Source organism: Hyla sarda, chromosome 6 (assembly GCF_029499605.1).
Source record: "Hyla sarda isolate aHylSar1 chromosome 6, aHylSar1.hap1, whole genome shotgun sequence".
Classification (NCBI taxonomy): Eukaryota; Metazoa; Chordata; class Amphibia; order Anura; family Hylidae; genus Hyla; species Hyla sarda.
In genome coordinates, this window is record NC_079194.1 from 24,871,256 (window position 1) to 24,890,048 (window position 18,793).

At 44.9% G+C, this 18,793-nt stretch overlaps 1 protein-coding gene across 2 annotated transcripts in view; it reads left to right on the forward strand.

Annotated features, from left to right (window-relative positions):
* The first annotated feature begins 8,765 nt into the window (after positions 1-8,765).
* The window catches only part of SLC35A3 (solute carrier family 35 member A3), a 114,260-nt gene continuing 104,232 nt past the window's right edge, over positions 8,766-18,793 (forward strand). Inside the window, exon 1 of one of the 2 annotated variants that reach the window (XM_056523341.1) lies at positions 8,766-9,099. The gene's annotated coding sequence lies outside the window, so the exon portion shown is untranslated. The remainder of the gene's footprint in view (positions 9,100-18,793) is intronic. The other variant, XM_056523342.1, reaches the window with a different exon arrangement.

Consider the following 18,793-nt stretch of genomic DNA (forward strand, 5'->3'; position numbering starts at 1 on the left):
CCTTTATGTACCTGCTATTTCTGCATAGATTGTGAACTCCTGTTAGCTTCTCTTCCACCTCTATATCCTCATAGATTGTAAGCTCCTGCGAACAGGGTCCTATCTCCATGTGTTACTGTGTAATGTCTGTTGTTGCCTGTACATGTTCTCTCTGTATTGTAAAGTGCTAGAGAACCCCACCGATTGCTAAAATAAAGGGGCAGAAGTGGTTTTGATACTATATACTGCACACAATGCAGAGCAGATATGTCCATTTAAGACCTACTTTACATATACAGTGACCCCCCGACCTACGATGGCCCCGACATACGATCATTTCAACATGCAATGGCCTCTCAGAGGCAGCATCAACATATGATGCTTTTGTATGTCGGGGCCATCGCATAAACGGCTATCCTGCAGCGCAGACTGCTTCAGCTGCCACCGGATAGCCGTTTACGGTGCCCCGTCTGGTCCGCTGACCATCACTTACCTGTCCTCGGGGCTCCGGCGCGTCCTCTTCGGGATCCCCTGCATCGTCGGCGCTCTCCATCGTCGTCATCACGTCGCTGCGCACACCGTCCCGTCATCCAATGGGAGCGGCGTGCGTAGTGACGTGATTACGGCGACGGAGAGTGAGGATGCCGGGGAAGCAGAGGCCTTGCCGGAGCGTCGGGGACACCCCGGGGACACGGCAACAGTGATGGACGGCGACATTCAGGGCAGCGGTGACGAGCGGTGATGGTTCGGAGCGGCGGGGACAGGCGAGTATAACCTCCAATACCAGTGGTCTTAAACCTGTGGACCTCCAGATGCCGTTGGCTGTCCGGGCATGCTGGGTGTTGTAGTTTTGCAACATCTGGAGGTCCGCAGGTTGTAGACCACTGTCCTATACTTTACATTGCCCGGATCCCTCAACATACGATGGCTTCAACAAACGATGGTCCATTTGGAACGGATTACCATCGTATGTTGAGGGACCACTGTATATTTAATCATTTTTTTAATTTTTTTCCCCCTCTCCGGCACTGCAGAAAATGCATCAGAGGGAAAGTGAAGCAAGAACTGATCCCATTCATTAGAATGTCCAAACTGAGACACCGGATGATTGGACTCGCCGGACCGGCACAGACAGGGGAACGCATCTTGCTGCGTTCCGCCATCCGGCGATCACAAACAATAGACGCCGGAAGATGCACAATTGATGCACTTCTGGCATCAGTTGTGGCAATTTTTGCCCAGTTTTGCCGGACGCCACATATATGTAACTCTAGCCTTCGCCATATGTTCCCAAAAAATGGACTTAGAATTAGGTTTAGTATATGGCATGGGCACAGCTGACATCCTGCTACGATAACTGGGATATAGGATAACACTGGCAATCAACCTCCAACACGAACAGCCAATAGGCTCCCACTGTCACCACTGTACTGAATATAAAGGCATTCTAAAAGCGATCAGATGATTACAATGTGAACTCTTCTTCGAGACTACAAAATAACGAAATAATAGCTATCATTTTTAAAACATTTGACACTTGTTAAAACTATAGATTAACCTATCAAGAAGCACTAAGACAAAAATATAAATGCAAAAGTGTACAAACTTTATTAAAGTGTTTACAAAAAGAAACAATCATAAAAACTAGAGGTGCACCGAAATGGAAATTTCAGAACCGAAACGAAACCGAAATAAAAAAAAAAATGTCCGGCCGAAACCGATACCGAAACCGAAAATGACTTCTCCCCGTCTTCTGGTAAAATGCAGCGCTCCGCTCATTAGATTCCCCCACATTAGATTGCCAGCTCCCCCACATTAGGTCAGGAGTTCCCCCACATTAATAGGCAGCTCCCCCACATTAATAGGCAGCTCCCCCACAATAGTAGGCAACTCCCCCACATTAGGTCAGCATTTCCCCCACAATATTAGGCAGCTCCCCCCAACAATATTCGGCAGCTCCCCCCCACATTAGGTCAGCAGTTCCCCCACAATAGTAGGCAGTTCCCCCACAATATTAGGCAGCTCCCCAAAAAATATTAGGCAGCTCCCCCCAACAATATTAGGCAGCTCCCCCCACATTTGTAGGCAGCTCCCCGCCCCCACAATATTAGGCAGCTCCCCCCCAACAATATTAGGCAGCTCCCCCCCCCATTTGTAGGCAGCTGCCCCCCAACAATATTAGGCAGCTCCCCCACAATAGTAGGCAGCTTCCCTCCACCCCACAGACATACAGCCTCCAGCCATATACAGTGTACGGCTGGAGGCTGTATGTCTGTACTGCTGCCCTCACAGTGTTCCGGTCACCGCTCCTCCGGCCCGGGGTCACATCTACTGCTATGGCCTATGGACCATAGCAGTAGCTGCCGAGACCGGAGGAGCGGTGACCGGAACACTCAAGAAGATGACGCGGTCACTTACCAGGCCCCGGCCAGCGTGCGTTCTCCCGCGACGATCCTGCGGTCCTCCTGCGTCTCTATGGTTGTACGCACGGGACGTCAGTGACGTCCCGTGCGTACGACCATAGAGGCGGAGAAGCGAAGGACCGAAGGAGGATCGCGGGAGGACGCCGGGGAATGGTGAGTGACCGGCGGACATCCTTATGTCCCGAAAAGATTTTTCGGGACACAGGGATGTCCAGGATAGGATTAGGAATACTTCTTTTTATGTGCCCGGGACGGCTCCCGTGTGTGGCTGCAGGCGGGGGCCGACCAGAACATATAAAACCTAATACTGTATACTAAAAACCAGGGGGCCTCCAGCTGTTGTGAAACTACAACTCCCAGCATGCCCAGACAGACTTTGCCGGTCCGGGCATGCTGGGAGTTGTAGTTTCACAACAGCTGGAGGCCCCCTGGTTTTTAGTATACAGTATTAGTTTTTATATGCTCTGGCCGGCCCCCGCCTGCAGCCACACACGGGAGCCGGCCCGGGCACATAAAAAGAAGTATTCCTAATACTATCCCGGAGAGCGCAACCCCCCCCCCCCCCCCCAGATGTTGCGGCCGGCCCCCCCTGCACCGCCCACGAGTGCCTCTGCCACTGGCAGTGTTTGCAACTTGTGCTGTGGGCGGGCAGGGGAGGTGGGTCATTATCGGCACATTTTTAGTTGTTTCGGCATTTCCCCGAAACAGCTGTTTTCGGACGATATGTATCGGCCGCCGATATATCGGTGCATCCCTAATAAAAACCTTTAAAATGGGAACAGGTACAGGTGGACAAACAGGCATCTCAACTCGGCATATAAAAGACGAAGACAGTGAGGGAAAACCACAATAAACCTGTCCTGCCAGGTATGAATCGCATTCCCTGAGGAAGCGTAAAGCGAAACGACGTTGGGGTGGCGGTCTCGCTCGGTAAGGGTTCTCCCAGATCACGCTGACACTGTGCTGCATCCTACCTACCAGTGCTTTGGGATTTGAGCAGATGGGCGTTTTGCTTTGGCTGGCAGTTAGCCTGATGCACTTTGTCCCTTGCTTGCATTCCGCTGATATTGGCTTGGTGATGCAGCCCCGTGTCCAGCATGTGAGTACATAGATCTCTCCCTTCTGTGTGTGACCCTAGAATAGTGTTTTAGTGGTACCCTTTATTGTTCTATCCATACCCAGGTGTGTCAGTGCCATTTATCCTTTAGCTAGTATATTTATACAGCATTTTGGCCTGCGATTCATACCTGGCAGGACAGGTTTATTGTGGTTTTCCCTCACTGTCTTCGCCTTTTATATGCCGAGTTGAGATGCCTGTTTGTCCACCTGTACCTGTTCCCATTTTAAAGGTTTTTATGATTGTTTGTGTCTTTTTTGTAAACACTTTAATAAAGTTTGTACACTTTTGCATTTATATTTTTGTCTTAGTGCTTCTTGATAGGTTATCTATTATTTTGGTATTCGCACTTAGACACTCGTATACGATTATACAATATACATACCCTTGTATTTTTGGTTGAACTTGTTAAAACTATGACAAATCAAAGAATCAAAAGCTGGGCTCTGTGCTCCTTCTCTTCTGCTCCGGTTTCCGCAGAAGACTAAGGTTAAGTCTCCACTTGGTTTGTCTGCCGCATGGCGGTTTTTTTTGGCCAAAAAACGCCGCGGCCAGATGTTAGCTCTAAATCAATGAGAAATCGCAAATTTCGAATTCCACTTGGCGTTTTTCCACTTTGTCATTTTTTTAATCCCTTTGGCGTTTTTTCACTTTTTTTACGGTTATTTCAGCTCCTTGGCATTTTGAAAAAAATACTGTATATCGCTCAAACCGGCGTTTTTAGTCGAAATCGTAGCGTTTTGCTCCAATAGAAGTCTATGGGAGTGAGAAAACGCCAAGAAAAACACTATGTGGGGTTTAACTTTGGCATTTATGCAGGCGGTTTTTAATCTTTTTTGGACTTTAGCGATCCAAAAAAGTGATGGCGATACCTGTTTTGAATGAAATTTCGTAGGGTACCATTAAAAAAAATTAAAAAGATACAGTAGTGAAGGAAAAAATTGTATCTAACAAAAGCTATATTTTTTATAAAAAACATTTTATTACTTTTTAAACAGGGATCAATTTATGTGTGCGGGGAAATAAAAATGTAGCCGACAATTATAAAAATGTATTGTGTGTGTGTTTTTCACTTTTTTCTTTATTTTTTACATTTTTTTTAGTTAGTACTACTACTCCCAGCATGGAACACACTGTTCCATGATCGCCCATTGCGATTCTCCTGTACAATATAGATGCGGCGGCCGCTCTTCTATGGTCCCCTGCCCTGACGTTTATTTACACTTCATATTTCCTGCAGAGCTGTGATTGGCCAGATGGTTCCAGCCAATCACAGCTCTCTGTGAGAAATAGGAACATGTGTATATATACGGCGTGCAGGGCACCATAGGAGAGCGGCCACTGCATCTATACATTATACAGGAGGATCACAGCGGGAGTCAGGAGGAGTAAAATCCGCCGTGATCTTTCCATAACTGCAGCTACTACTACTCCCAACATGGAGTACACTCTGCCTCATGCTGGGAGCTGTAGCACCTGCATTAATAGACAGATCGCATCATGTGTCAGAAGTTACACTCGATGTGATCTGTCTATTAATGCAGGTACTACAGCTCCCAGCATGGAGCAGAGTGTGCTCCATGTTTGGAGTAGTAGTACTTGCAGATAAGAACAGATCACAGCGGGTATCACTACTGACATCCGCTGCGATCGTCCTGTCTATAGCAGAGATGGAGCGGCTGTATACATGGCTGTATACATCGCTCGCATCCCTGCTCTGTGCTCCGGGCCGGCCACTCATTCATTCATATTTTCCTCAGAGCTGTGATTGGCTGCAACCATCTGGCCAATCACAGCTCTGGGCAGCAAATATGAATGAGTGATATGAATTTCTATTGACATCACTGGCCCGAGTATAGTGCAGAGAGGCGTGCGCTGTATAGACGCGCTCTGCTTCTCTGCTATATTATGGACGATCGCATCGGGTGTCAGGACTGACACCCAGGGCGATATGTCTATAGTACAGGTACTACCACTCCCATCATGGAACAGTCTGTTCCATGCTGGGAGTAGTAGTACTACATAAAAAAAATTAAAAATTGAGAAAAAAAGTGAAACAAACACACTTTAAAAAAATACATTGCATTTAACAAAACAAATTTTCAGCACTGCTGCATCCTTTTTTTTTTTTTTTTTTGGTACCCAACAAATTTTGGGTACCAAAAAAAAAACGCCAAGGTGCAATTTCCACACAAATGAAAAATACGCCAGAAAAAACGCCAGAAAAAACGCATGATGACGTACTCATTACCTTCAGCCGCCGCTGGCGGCTATTCTAAAGTGGCTGCTGAACTTTAACAAGCAGCTGGCGCGGCGGCCACACTGACCAGTGGCGGCTCCAGGGAATGAGTGACATCCCTGACGCCGTGGAGAGGAGCCGGCAGGAGACGTCACTCGTCCTCGACATACCTGCCGCACAGCCTCGCAAGACCCGCCGCTGACCTGAGCCTGCCAGAGTGCAGTCATGTAATGGAGTATAAAAAACATAAAAAGCAGGAGGTGGGGGGATAACGAGCAGAGGAGGGGATAACGAGGAGGGGGGGGGGGATAACAAGCAGAGGAGGGGATAACGAGCAGGGTGGGGGATAACGAGCAGAGGAGGGGATAATGAGCAGGGTGGGGGGGATAATGAGCAGGGGGGGGATAACGGGCAGAGGAGGGGATAATGAGCAGGGTGGGGGGGATAATGAGCAGGGGGGGATAACGAGCAGAGGAGGGGATAATGAGCAGGGTGGGGGATAGCGAGCAGAGGAGGGGATAATGAGCAGGGTGGGGGGATAACGAGCAGGGGGGGATAACGAGCAGAGGAGGGGATAATGAGCAGGGGGGATACGGAGCAGAGGAGGGGATAATGAGCAGGGGGGATAACGAGCAGAGGAGGGGATAATGAGCAGGGAGGGGGGGAAATGAGCAGGGGGGGATAACGAGTAGAGGGGGATAATGAACATGGGGGGGATAACGAGCAGAGGAGGGGATAATGAGCAGGGTGGGGGGATAACAAGCAGAGGAGGGGATAGTGAGCAGGGTGGGGGGGGATAATGAACAGAGGAGGGGATAATGAGCAGGGTGGGGGGATAACGAGCAGAGGAGGGGATAATGAGCAGGGTGGGGGGGATAATGAACAGAGGGGGATAATGAGCAGGGGGGATGATGAGCAGGGGGGAATAATGAGGCGGGGAATCACAGGGGAAAGGAGGCACACAAGGGATCAGAGGGGGGGGGGGGTAAGTGTGGCATAGGGGCTCATAAAAGGGGAGGAATAATGTGGCACGGGGGAGGGGCAAACTGTGGAGCAGGGGGAATCAAAGTTGGGGGATGATGAGGCATATAGTTCAGAGCTTCCAAGTCATTTATTTTAGATTTTTTTTTTTTCCTACAATTTCCCTGTGAAAATGAAGGTGCATGTTATACGCCAGTGCGTGTTATACACCGATAAATACGGCATAGGTAAAAAGTTGGCTGTCGAAAGGACAAAACAGTCATTATCATATGCTTTCACACAATTTTTGACACAATTGCTGAAACAACTTTTTCCTGAATTTTTATTCTGCCATTTTGTCAAGTGTTTTCCCCCCCATTTCATTTTTTTTTCTTCATTTGCAGCTTTTACAGCTTACAGAGTAAAATAAAACCCCAATGTTTAACCCACAGTATTTTTCTTCTCCTATAGAAGTCAGAAAAAAAGCGCTAGGCTTCACAGAAAAAAAAATGCAATAGTTTCAGCACGCTGCGATTTTAGAATTGCCACTAAGCCCAAAAAACACCAGCAAAGAGTTAAAAAACAAAAAAATGCTGAATGGGTTTGATATTACCCTAATGACTCCCAGCTAACATTTGGCCGTTGCTTTCTAGCGCAAAAAGATGTTGAGATGTGACTTTTAGCGGGTTTTTGTGCTGGGAGTTGTAATTTTTCAACAGCTGGAGGCACGCTGTTTTTAAAACACTGTCCTAGAGATGTCAAAAGCTTTTTATTAGTAGGATCACACGTAATGGATCCGCAGCTTATTTTACACAGTGGATCCGCTGATGACCGACCCTAGAGTGAGCCCCCTGCCTGTGCCCGTGTCCCCCCCGCTGCTACAAGCGCACACACAGGAATCTGCGCGACTGTAGTAAACTACGCATGTGCAGTTTACTACTGTCGCGCAGATCCCTGTGTGTACGCCCGTAGCAATGGATTTCTGCTACAAGTGGGCACAGGCGGGGGCTCACTCTAGGTCATCAGCGGATCCGCAGCATTGAAAAAACGCTGCGGATCCCTTACATGTGACCCATCCCTTAGGGTACATTCCCACACGGCGTATTTGCTGCTGCGTATTTTATTTTCTCTGTTGAAGTCAATGGGTAGGAAAATACGCAGCACCAAATACGCAGCAAAATACGCCACGTGGGAATGCACCCTTAAAGTGACAGATCCCATACCAGGGTACACTGGTAAATTAACCCTTTGTAAAAATCCACGGGGGGAAAAAAACAACAACCCTTATTAACCTTCCTCGCTCCCGCCAGAGTCACACGACGCGGCTACCTGTGTCCGCCGTACACGCGGCAGGGAGGAAGGTAAGAGAGGGTTGTTTTTTTTCTTGCGTTCCCCCTCCCTGATTAGATTTTACAACAGGTAAAAAAAATAAAAATAATTCCACCAAAAATAAATAAATAAAACTGGTAGAATAAAAAAAGGGGAGACAAAAACGCCGTCGCCTCAAAAAGATATTAAAAAAAAAAAATTCATTGTTTTGGAAGGGGTTAAATATATATTGGGCAATGAAGCGGCCGTCACGTCACCGATTTAGTAATAATCTCTAATAATAGTCGACTAGTGACACGACAATCCGCCGTCCGCGCCCTTTCCCTATCAAAAAAAAAGGCGGGCAAATAATCTGTGAGGGGACGGGGAGTGGGCGTGGCCGCATCCGTGAGGGCAGAGGAGGGGGCGTGGCCGCATAATTCAGGAGACTCGAACGGTGGGCGTGTCCACGATGACGTGCCTCTATCTCGGTGAGAGAAAGAGTGGGCGTGGCCGCATGTTGGAAGGAGAGGGGGAGTGGCTGCATCAGTGAGGGGGGGGGGAGGGGGCGTGGCCGCATCCTTCAGGGGCCCGAGTAGTGGGCGTGGCCACGATGATTTACTCTCTGCCTTCGTGAGGATAAGTGGAGTGGGCGTAGCCGCATCGGTGAGGGGCAGAAGAGGGGGCGTGGCCTCATCCTTCAGGTAGACTCGGGTAGTGGGCGCGGCCACGAGACGTGCTCTCTGTCTTCGTGAGGATAAGAGGAGTGGGCGTAGCCGCATCGGTGAGGGGCAGAGGAGGGGGCGTGACCTCATCCTTCTGGTGGGCTCGAGTAGTGGGCGCGGCCACGATGACGTGCTCTCTGTCTTCGTGAGGATAAGAGGAGTGGGCGTAGCCGCATCGGTGAGGGGCAGAGGAGGGGGCGTGACCTCATCCTTCTGGTGGACTCGAGTAGTGGGCGCGGCCACGATGACGTGCTCTCTGTCTACAGCCAGCGGTAGGGGGCGGGGCCGGATCCCGGAAGTGTATGTGTAAGTGTCAGGCTAAGTCAGGACAGGCAGCTGAGTGGCTGAGTGAGTATTGTGCCTGTCACGTCTACAGCTCTGCTATGTTGCCCTTTTACTTATATTTTTTGCATTCTTTCTTTTTCTGTTTTAATGTGGGAAGTTCTCAGTGTTTTATTGTCTGTGTTATGTGTCAGCTCTGATAGTTGGAGTAGCAGTAAGGAGAGTGCAGGGACACCGATCATGTTACAGTATTGTACAGTTTATGGCTTTGTTTTCCAGGAATTACTCACGTACAGTGGTCCCTCAAGTTACAATATTAATTGGTTCCAGGACGACCATTGTATGTTGAAACCATTGTATGTTGAGACCAGAACTCTATGGAAACCTGGTAATTGGTTCTAAAGGCACCAAAATGTCATTCGAAAATAGGAAAAAAAGTGAGAATTAAAGAAAAAATAAGTAGATAACTAATATAGATAAAGCAAATCTTTACATATAAAAGTAGGAAAGATCTGCTGGCAGCTGTAATCACTGTCTATGTCAGTGTTTCGCAAGCAGGGAGCCTCCAGCTGTTGCAAAACTACAACTCCCAGCATGCCCGGACAGCCTTTGGCTGTCCGGGCATGCTGGGAGTTGTAGTTTTGCAACAGCTGGAGGCTCCCTGCTTGGGAAACACTGGTCTATGTAGAGGACAGGAGCTTCTTCAGGATCCTGTACAGTACACAGTGTCCTAAAAAAAATAATGGAGTCGCCCTCACCTGGTAAAGAGTACAGGTAAAGAGTACAGAACATGTAATACCTCCCTGTACTGTAGGGGGCGCTACCAGATACCAGTCAGTGCATACACTTCAGTAATACAGGTAAAGAGTACAGAACATGTAATACCCCCCTATACTGTAGAGGGCGCTACCAGACACCAGTCAGTGCATGCACTTCAGTAATACAGGTAAAGAGTACAGAACATGTAATACCTCCCTGTACTGTAGGGGGCGCTACCAGACACCAGTCAGTGCATACGCTTCAGTAATACAGGTAAAGAGTACAGAACATGTAATACCTCCCTGTACTGTAGGGGGCGCTACCAGACACCAGTCAGTGCATACACTTCAGTAATACAGGTAAAGAGTACAGAACATGTAATACCTCCCTGTACTCTATGGGGCGCTACCAGACACCAGTCAGTGCATGCACTTCAGTAATACAGGTAAAGAGTAGTACAGAACATGTAATACCTCCCTGTACTGTAGGGGGCGCTACCAGACACCAGTCAGTGCATACGCTTCAGTAATACAGGGGTTTTTACCAGTGAATTCCCATTCTGATTGGTCGGTTCTTCCGGACATTGACACGTTTCACAGATCTGGACTGTCTGTAGCATTGTAAGTTGAGTCTGGTTTCAACTTACGATGGTCCAGAAAAGACCATTGTATGTTGAAACTATTGTATGTTGAGGGACCACTGTATATAAGGAATAAGGACCAAGGAGGTAGAAGATATAATACAACTTAACTATTACGTGTAGGATGCATAAGATACAAAAATAACATAAACATATACAGTCAGTGTATTATACATAAATCTGTGGGGAAGGATACAGGTGAGTACCTAAAAATTACCCTACCTATAAGTGGGCGCTTCTTATTACTAAGTGTGGACAGGGAAGGGAAAGGGGTAAAATGTACAAAAAAATGTGACAGACTTCTCTTAGGCCGGGTCCGCACCACGTTTTTGCAATACAGTTCCCATATACATTTTCAATTTGAAAACCGCACAGAACCGTATTGAAAACCGTATGCATTGACTCTCCATTGAAAACCGTATGCCAAAAGATGCATCAGGTTGGATCAGTTTTGCATCCTGTACGGTTATGTCAGTTTTTTTTCCCCATACCCAAAACCGCAGCCTACCACGGTTTTAAGTCCGGGTGAAAAACCGTATGGAAACTGTGTACGTTTTAAAAATTATTTTCTTATTTATTTATTTTTTAACACGGGAGTCAATGGGGGGGGGGAACCGTACAGAACTGTATGTGCGTACGGTTGTCTGTTTGCACCATACGGTTTTTGACTTTGAAATTCAAAGAAAAAAAACTGCAATCAAACAAGTGAAACTTTATTCATAAGAGTGAAAAGTTAAATGTGTACTTTTTTTTTTTTTCTTAAAAAACTGATGCAACCGGACATCATTTTTCAAACCGTATACAGGTTAAAATTTGTACACGTTTTGATACAGTTTAGTCCGGTTTTGAGGAATCCGTATTTTTTCATCCAAAAACCTGATACGGGAACTGTATTGCAAAAACATGGTGTGAACCCAGCCTTAGATAGATAGATAAAAAGTTTTTGACTGGAATATCCCTTTATCTATCTATCTATATATCTATCTATCAACTGGCTCCAGAAAGTTAAACAGATTTGTAATTTACTTCTATTAAAAAATCTTAATCCTTCCAAAAGTTATTAGCGTCTGAAGTTTTCTGTCTAACTGCTCAATGATGATGTCACATCACGGGAGCTGTGCATGCTGGGAGAATATCACCATAGGAATTGCACAGCTCCTGGGACGTGAGTCATTACAGAGCAGTTAGACAGAAAACAACACAACTCAACTTCAGAAGCTAATAACTATTGTAAGGATTAAGATTTTTTTTAATAGAAGTAATTTACAAATCTGTTTAACTTTCCGGAGCCAGTTGATATATTAAAAAAAAACAAAAAAACATTTTGCCTGGAATACCCCTTTAAGTCAGAGAAGTCTGCCACATTTTTGTACATTTTACCCTTTCCCTTCCCTGTCCACACCTATAGGTAGGGTCATTTTTTTTATGTACTCTCCTCTATCCTAGACACCCCCACCCCCCTCTCGACCCCATGGTGGTGCGTTCATTGATTTATGTATAATACTCTGACTGTATGTGTTTATATATTATTTTTGTATCTTAGGCAGCCTACAAGTAAAAGTTAAGTTTTATTATATCTTCTACTTAATTGGTGTATTCCTTACGTGAGTTATTCTACACACACATATATATATATATATATATATATATATATATATATATATATATATATATATATATATATATTTATTAATATTATATTTCACCAAGGGCCCCTTTAATATCATAAGGTCTGGGGTACCTGATATTACCCTTTTTTTCTGTTGGAGTTTGTTTTGCAGGTAATTAGGTGACATGTCAAAAGTGGACCTCCAGCTATTGCCAAACTACAACTCCCAGCATGCCCGGACAGCCGTTGGCTGTCCGGGCATGCTGGGAGTTGTAGTTTTGCAACATCGGAAGAGACCGCTGGGCCATTGAAGACCACTGATCTGTACAATTATGAATATGTAATTCTTTTATAATATTTGTGTGTGTGTGTGTGTGTGTGTGTGTGTGTGTGTGTGTGTGTATATATATATATATATATATATATATATATATATATATATATATATATATATATATATATATACACACACACACACATTCACAGAAATATTATAAAAGAATTACATAATTATAATTGTGTGTGGAAAAAATATATATATAGATGCAAATCAAACATTTTTTGCAGTATCTTGTAATACCTTTTTTTTATTGGACTAACAGAATTTACTATATATATATATATATATATATATATATATTAGAGATGAGCGAACTTACAGTAAATTCGATTCGTCACAAACTTCTCGGCTCGGCAGTTGATGACTTTTCCTGCATAAATGAGTTCAGCTTTCCGGTGCTCCGGTGGACTGGAAAAGGTGGATACAGTCCTAGGAAAGATTCTCCTAGGACTGTATCCACCTTTTCCAGCCCACGGAGCACCGGAAAGCTGAACTAATTTGTGCAGGATAAGTCATCAACTGCCGAGCCGAGAAGTTTGTGACGAATCGAATTTACTGTAAGTTTGCTCATCTCTAATATATATGTTTTGAAACTTTGGAACTTCCCGTCTATTATGGTCACTTGTGCCTTATACGTTATTGCAGCGCGGTGACAAATGACTCTATCGCTGCCGTCCTAATTGCAGGCTGTCCTGTACTGGGCTGGTGCATGGAGTCTCCTGTTGCGGTCATTGATCTCGCCCCTCTGCGTACATAAAGATGTAGCAGAGCTGGATTTGATATTGGCCTATACATTTAGGGTAGGGTCACGTGTGATGTATTTTGCGGCATATTTTCTGCAGCTTCAATGGGTAGGAAAATATGCAGCAGCAAAGTACGGCACATGTGACACTACTCTTGGGGTACGTTCACATGGGCGGATTACCTGTGTATTGCCGGTTTGAGGCCAATGTAATCTGCGGCAGAAATTCCACTGCAGAACATCTGCCGCAAACTGCCCGTGGAAAGGGTACTCCGGTGGAATTTAAAAAAAAAATTTTTTATCAACTGGTGCCAGAAAGTTATACAGATTTGTAAATTACTTCTATTTAAATATCTTAATCCTTCCAGTACTTATTAGCGGCTGTATGCTACAGAGGAAATTCTTTATTTTTTTTATTTTTTATTTTATTTCTTTTCTGTCACGAACACTGCGCTCTCTGCTGACACCTCTGTCCATTATAGGAACTGTCCAGAGCAGGAGAGGTTTTTGCTATGGGGATTTTCTCCTGCTCTGGACAGTTCATGACATGGACAGAGGTGTCAGCAGAGAGCACTGTGGTCAGACAGAAAAGAAATCCAAAAAGAAAAGAACTTCCTCTGTAGTATACAGACGCTAATAAGTACTGGAATTATAACATTTTTTATTCTTAATAGAAGTAATTTACAAATCTGTTTAACTTTCTGGCATCAGTTGATTTAAAAAAAAATAAATAAATAAATAAATAAAAATTCACCCGGAGTACCCCTTTAAAGGAGTACTCTGCCTCTAGACAAAGGATAGGGGATAACATGTCTGCTCACAGGGGGAAGGGGGAGGTGTCCTGGCGCTGGGACACCACGTGAACCCCGGGCTATTGTTCGGACCCTTCGCTATCAGACATGTTATCTCTTCGCTATCAGACATGAATAGGGTATAACATGTCTAGGGGCGGGGTACCATGTTAAGGACAGGGTCATGTATTTGACACTTATAGGGGTACTCCACTGGAAAAAATTATTATTATTATTATTATTTTTTTTTTTTTTAAATCAACTGGTGCCAGAAAGTTAAACAGATTTGTAAATTACTTCTATTAAAAAAATCTTGTACTTATCAGCTGCTGTATGATCTACAGGAAGTTATTTTCTTTTTGAATGTCCTTTCTGCCTGACCACAGTGCTCTTTACTGACCCCTCTTTCCATTTTAGGAACTGTCCAGAGCAGGAGCAAATCCCCATAGAAAACCTCTCTTGCTCTGGACAGTTCCTAAAATACTCCTCTGAATATGCAGGTGACCCAGTTTCTAACGCTTCCTATCTAGTGAAAATTGGCGCAGCCATTCAAGAGAAATCCGTCTTGTTGCTAACATGGTAATTCCTTCGCCTGCACAATGGAGGCGGCTGCTGCTAAATGAGCAACGCTTTCTCCCGCCCTCCAGGAGAACCTACAGCTGTTGAAAAACTACAACTCCCAGCATGCCCTGATAATAGTGGGAGTTGTAGTCTTGCAACAGCTGGAGAGGCACAAGTTGGAAATCCTTGCTCTAGAAAAGTGATCTCCAAACTGTGGACCTCCAGCTGTTGAAAAAACTACAACTCCCAGCATGGCCGGAAAGCCGACGGAGAGCCTCGATATAAGTCAAAGAGATCTGTTTTAGCATTAGTTAACGTATTAGATCTTTTTGTTTTGTTTACAATGTATTCGTTACATTTCTGATCGCAGGAGGGTCTATCACCGCACATGAGATTGCGGGGGGGGGGGTTTGGTTTTTGTGCAGGTTTGGTTCAGCGTTCAGACCATTGCGATCATACACTTCTCCCCTCCTGTGGATAGGGCAGTGTTTCCCAACCAGGGGTGCCTCCAGCTGTTGCAAAACTGCAATTCCCAGCATGTTGGACTATATGGTAGTATAAAGTATAGGTCAATATTTCCCAAACAGGGGTGCCTCCAGCCGTTGCAAAACTACAACTCCCAGCATGCCCGGACAGCCGTTGGCTGTCCGGGCATGCTGGGAGTTGTAGTTTTACAACAGCTGGAGGCACCCTGGTTGGGAAACACTGGCATAGGGAAACAGATCTCTCTGACATAGCAAGGCTCTCCATCGGCTGTCCGGCCATGCTGGGAGTTGTAGTTTTGCAACAGCTGGAGGTCCACAGTTTGGAGATCACTGCTCTAGAGCAAGGATTTCCAACTTGTGCCTCTCCAGCTGTTGCAAAACTACAACTCCCACTATTATCAGGGCATGTTGGGAGTTGTACTTTTGTAACAGCTGGAGGCACCCTGGTATAACTTTCTGGCACCAGGTAACATAAAAAAAAAAAAAAAAAAAAAAAAAAATGTTTTCCAGCAGAGTACCCCTTTTAAAATACTTACCTCCTGCGCTCCTCTGGTTCTTGTCTTCTTCATGGTTTTAGGGCCCGACACGTCGCACTGCAATTCAGCTTATCGCCGGCTGCAGTCATGTCCTGCCTCAGCCAGTCATAGACTAAGCAGCAGCGTGATGTAAAACGGGCCCGGGCACCAGGAAGAAGACTGGGCAACACATGATGCCGCCGCACGGGGCAACGCATGATGCCGCCGCACGGGGCAACGCATGATGCCGCCGCACGGGGCAATGCATGATACCACCGCACAGGACAATGCTGTGGATGGCGATTAGGTAAATGAACTGTGACATGTTGGGCCCAAAAAAACAGAAAATAGAGACTGATATTGGTGGCACTGGGGGAGCAGTGGGAGATTAAAGTTTAATTTAACTGTGGCAGCTCAGGCATATAGGATACATAAAGTACCCCTTTAATGCAGTTTATTAAAGGGGTACTCCTGTGGAAAACTTTTTTTTTTTTTAAATCAGTTGGTGCCAGTAAATGACTTCTATTTAAAAATCTTTACCCTTCCAGTACTTATTAGCAGCTGTATGCTACAGAGGAAATTCTTTTCTTTTTGAATTTCTTTTTTTGTCTTGTCCACAGTGCTCTCTGCTGACACCTCTGTCCGTGTCAGGAACTGTCCAGAGCAGCATAGGTTTGCCTATGGTGATTTTCTTCTGCTCTGGACAGTTCCTGATACTGGCATCAGGTGTCAGCAGAGAGCACTGTGGACAAGACAAAAAAGAAATTCAAAAAGAAAAGAATTTCCTCTGTAGCATACAGCTGCTAAAAAGTACTGGAAGGGTAAAGATTTTTTTATAGAAGTAATTTCCAAATATGTTTAAAGGGGTATTCCAGGAAAAAAACTTTTTTTATATATATATCAACTGGCTCCAGAAAGTTAAACAGATTTGTAAATTATTTCTATTAAAAAATCTTAATCTTTTCAGTACTTATGAGCTTCTGAAGTTAAGGTTGTTCTTTTCTGTCTAAGTGCTCTCTGATGACACGTGTCTCGGGAAACGCCCAGTTTAGAAGCAAATCCCCATAGCAAACCTCCTCTAAACTGGGCGTTTCCCGAGACAGATGTCATCAGAGAGGACTTAGACAGAAAAGAACAACCTTAACTTCAGAAGCTCATAAGTACTGAAAGGATTAAGATTTTTTAATAGAAGTAATTTACAAATCTGTTTAACTTTCCGAAGCCAGTTGAGAGATATATATATATATATATATATATATATATAAAAATTTCCTGGAATACCCCTTTAACTTTCTGGCACCAGTTGATTTAAAAAAAAAAAAAAAAAATTTAAATTTTTTTCCACCAGAGTACCCCTTCTAAGGTTCTGTCATGATGTGCGAAAATTTCACTGAATCTGGGATAAAGGATCCTGATGTAGTCTCCAGTGCAGATTTCAATGTAGCCAATGCTGCCCCTTATATCACAGTCTATGATGGCATAGCGTAACGTAGTGTGCCAACTGTGAACAAAAATCTAACACGTTTGGCCATTCTCCTCTTGCAGTGGCATTATATTGCGTACCACAATGTGACCATATTGTCATTAGATGCAACGTTGCGATCATCATGTCATACGACCAGTGGAGTTCTAGACTAATTCTGTCTCACTTTAGAACAGTATTGATAGATCTGCCCGCGGCGTGCACCATACAAGTGCGGTGTGCTAACCCGCTGTATGAATCACATGCCGCCATATGTATGTCTGTGTAATTCACATATGTGTCCCATTACTGTGGGTTATTAGGAAGTCTCCCAGTGCCGATCCTGACTCGCCCTCATGCTGCCTGGATATGTGAGACCCCCGTAGTGCACGTAGATGTGACCTCTGTGTTGTGTAAGTGTTTACACGCTGCTGGTTTTCATTACCTGGCCGTGCGCCTTTCGTGGGCAAAGAGCATGAAACTGCAAAAATCTAGTGATCAGTGAGAATTTAGTAGAAGACTTTTAGCTTTTTATTATTTTCATGTCTTTTTAGTTTATAGGTTTTAGTGTTGTCCAGTTTTGTTCTCCAACTCGTTGTTTTATACGTTTGTGTATTTTCTTTCAGACTGCCCTCTTAAAGGGGTACTCTGCTGCTCAGCGTTTGGAACAAACTGTTCCGAACGCTGGAGCCGGGAGCTCGTGACGTCATAGCCCCGCCCCCTCATGACATCACGCCACGCCCCCTCAATGCCACGCCCCTCCCATAGACTTGCATTGAGGGGATGGGGTGTGATGTCATTAGGGGCGGGGGCTATGACGTCACGAGCTCCCGTCTCCAGCGTTCGGAACGGTTTGTTCCAAACGCTGAGCAGCAGAGTACCCCTTTAAGATCATGTTTACTGCACATATATATTTTTTTCGCACCCTTGGTTTCAGGGCACGGTACATATAATAAGGGTTAAAATACATGACATGAACGTTACACAGGGTGACAGAGAGAGAGGGGAAATGTATGAATAACTTAAAGGGGTACTCCGGTGGAAAAAATTAATTTCAAATCAACTGGTGGCAGAAAGTTATACAGATTTGTAAATTACTTCTATTAAAAAAAACAAAAAAAAAACATAATCCTTCCGATACATATCAGCTGCTGTATGCTCCAGAGGAAGTTGTGTAGTTCTTACCAGTCTGACCACAGTGCTCTCGGCTGACACCTCTGTCCATGTCAGGAACTGTCCAGAGTAGGCGCAAATCCTAATAGCAAACCTCTCCTACTCTGGACAGTTCCTGACATGGACAGAGGTGTCAGCAGAGAGCACTGTGGTCAGACTGGTAAGAACTACACAACTTCCTCAGGCGCATACAGCAGCTGATAAGTACCGGAGGGATTAAGATTTTTTAATAGAAGTAATTTACAACATCTGTATAACTCTGCGAAGCCAGTTTTCCACCGGAGTGCCCCTTTAACAATTTGATTAAAGGTAATTGTGTCAGTACACTCACAATAGATCTAAAATCAGCCACATAGTTGTGACCAAGTAAATGTTACATATAGTATGATACTTTATAACCAAGCATATATAAATCACAAATTGTGTGTGTGTGTGTGTATATATATATATATATATATATATATATATATATATATATACACCAGAGAAAAAGGGATAGCACTACTTGCGATTATTCAGTAATGACAGGGTTAAAGGGGTAGTCCAGTGGTGAAAAACGTATCCCCTATCCCCAGCTGTCGGACCCCCCGCGATCTGCAACTTATCCCCTATCCTTAGGATAGGGGATAAGTTGCTCACCACTGGGTCACCACTGGACTACTCCTTTAAGGTCCAGTCGAACA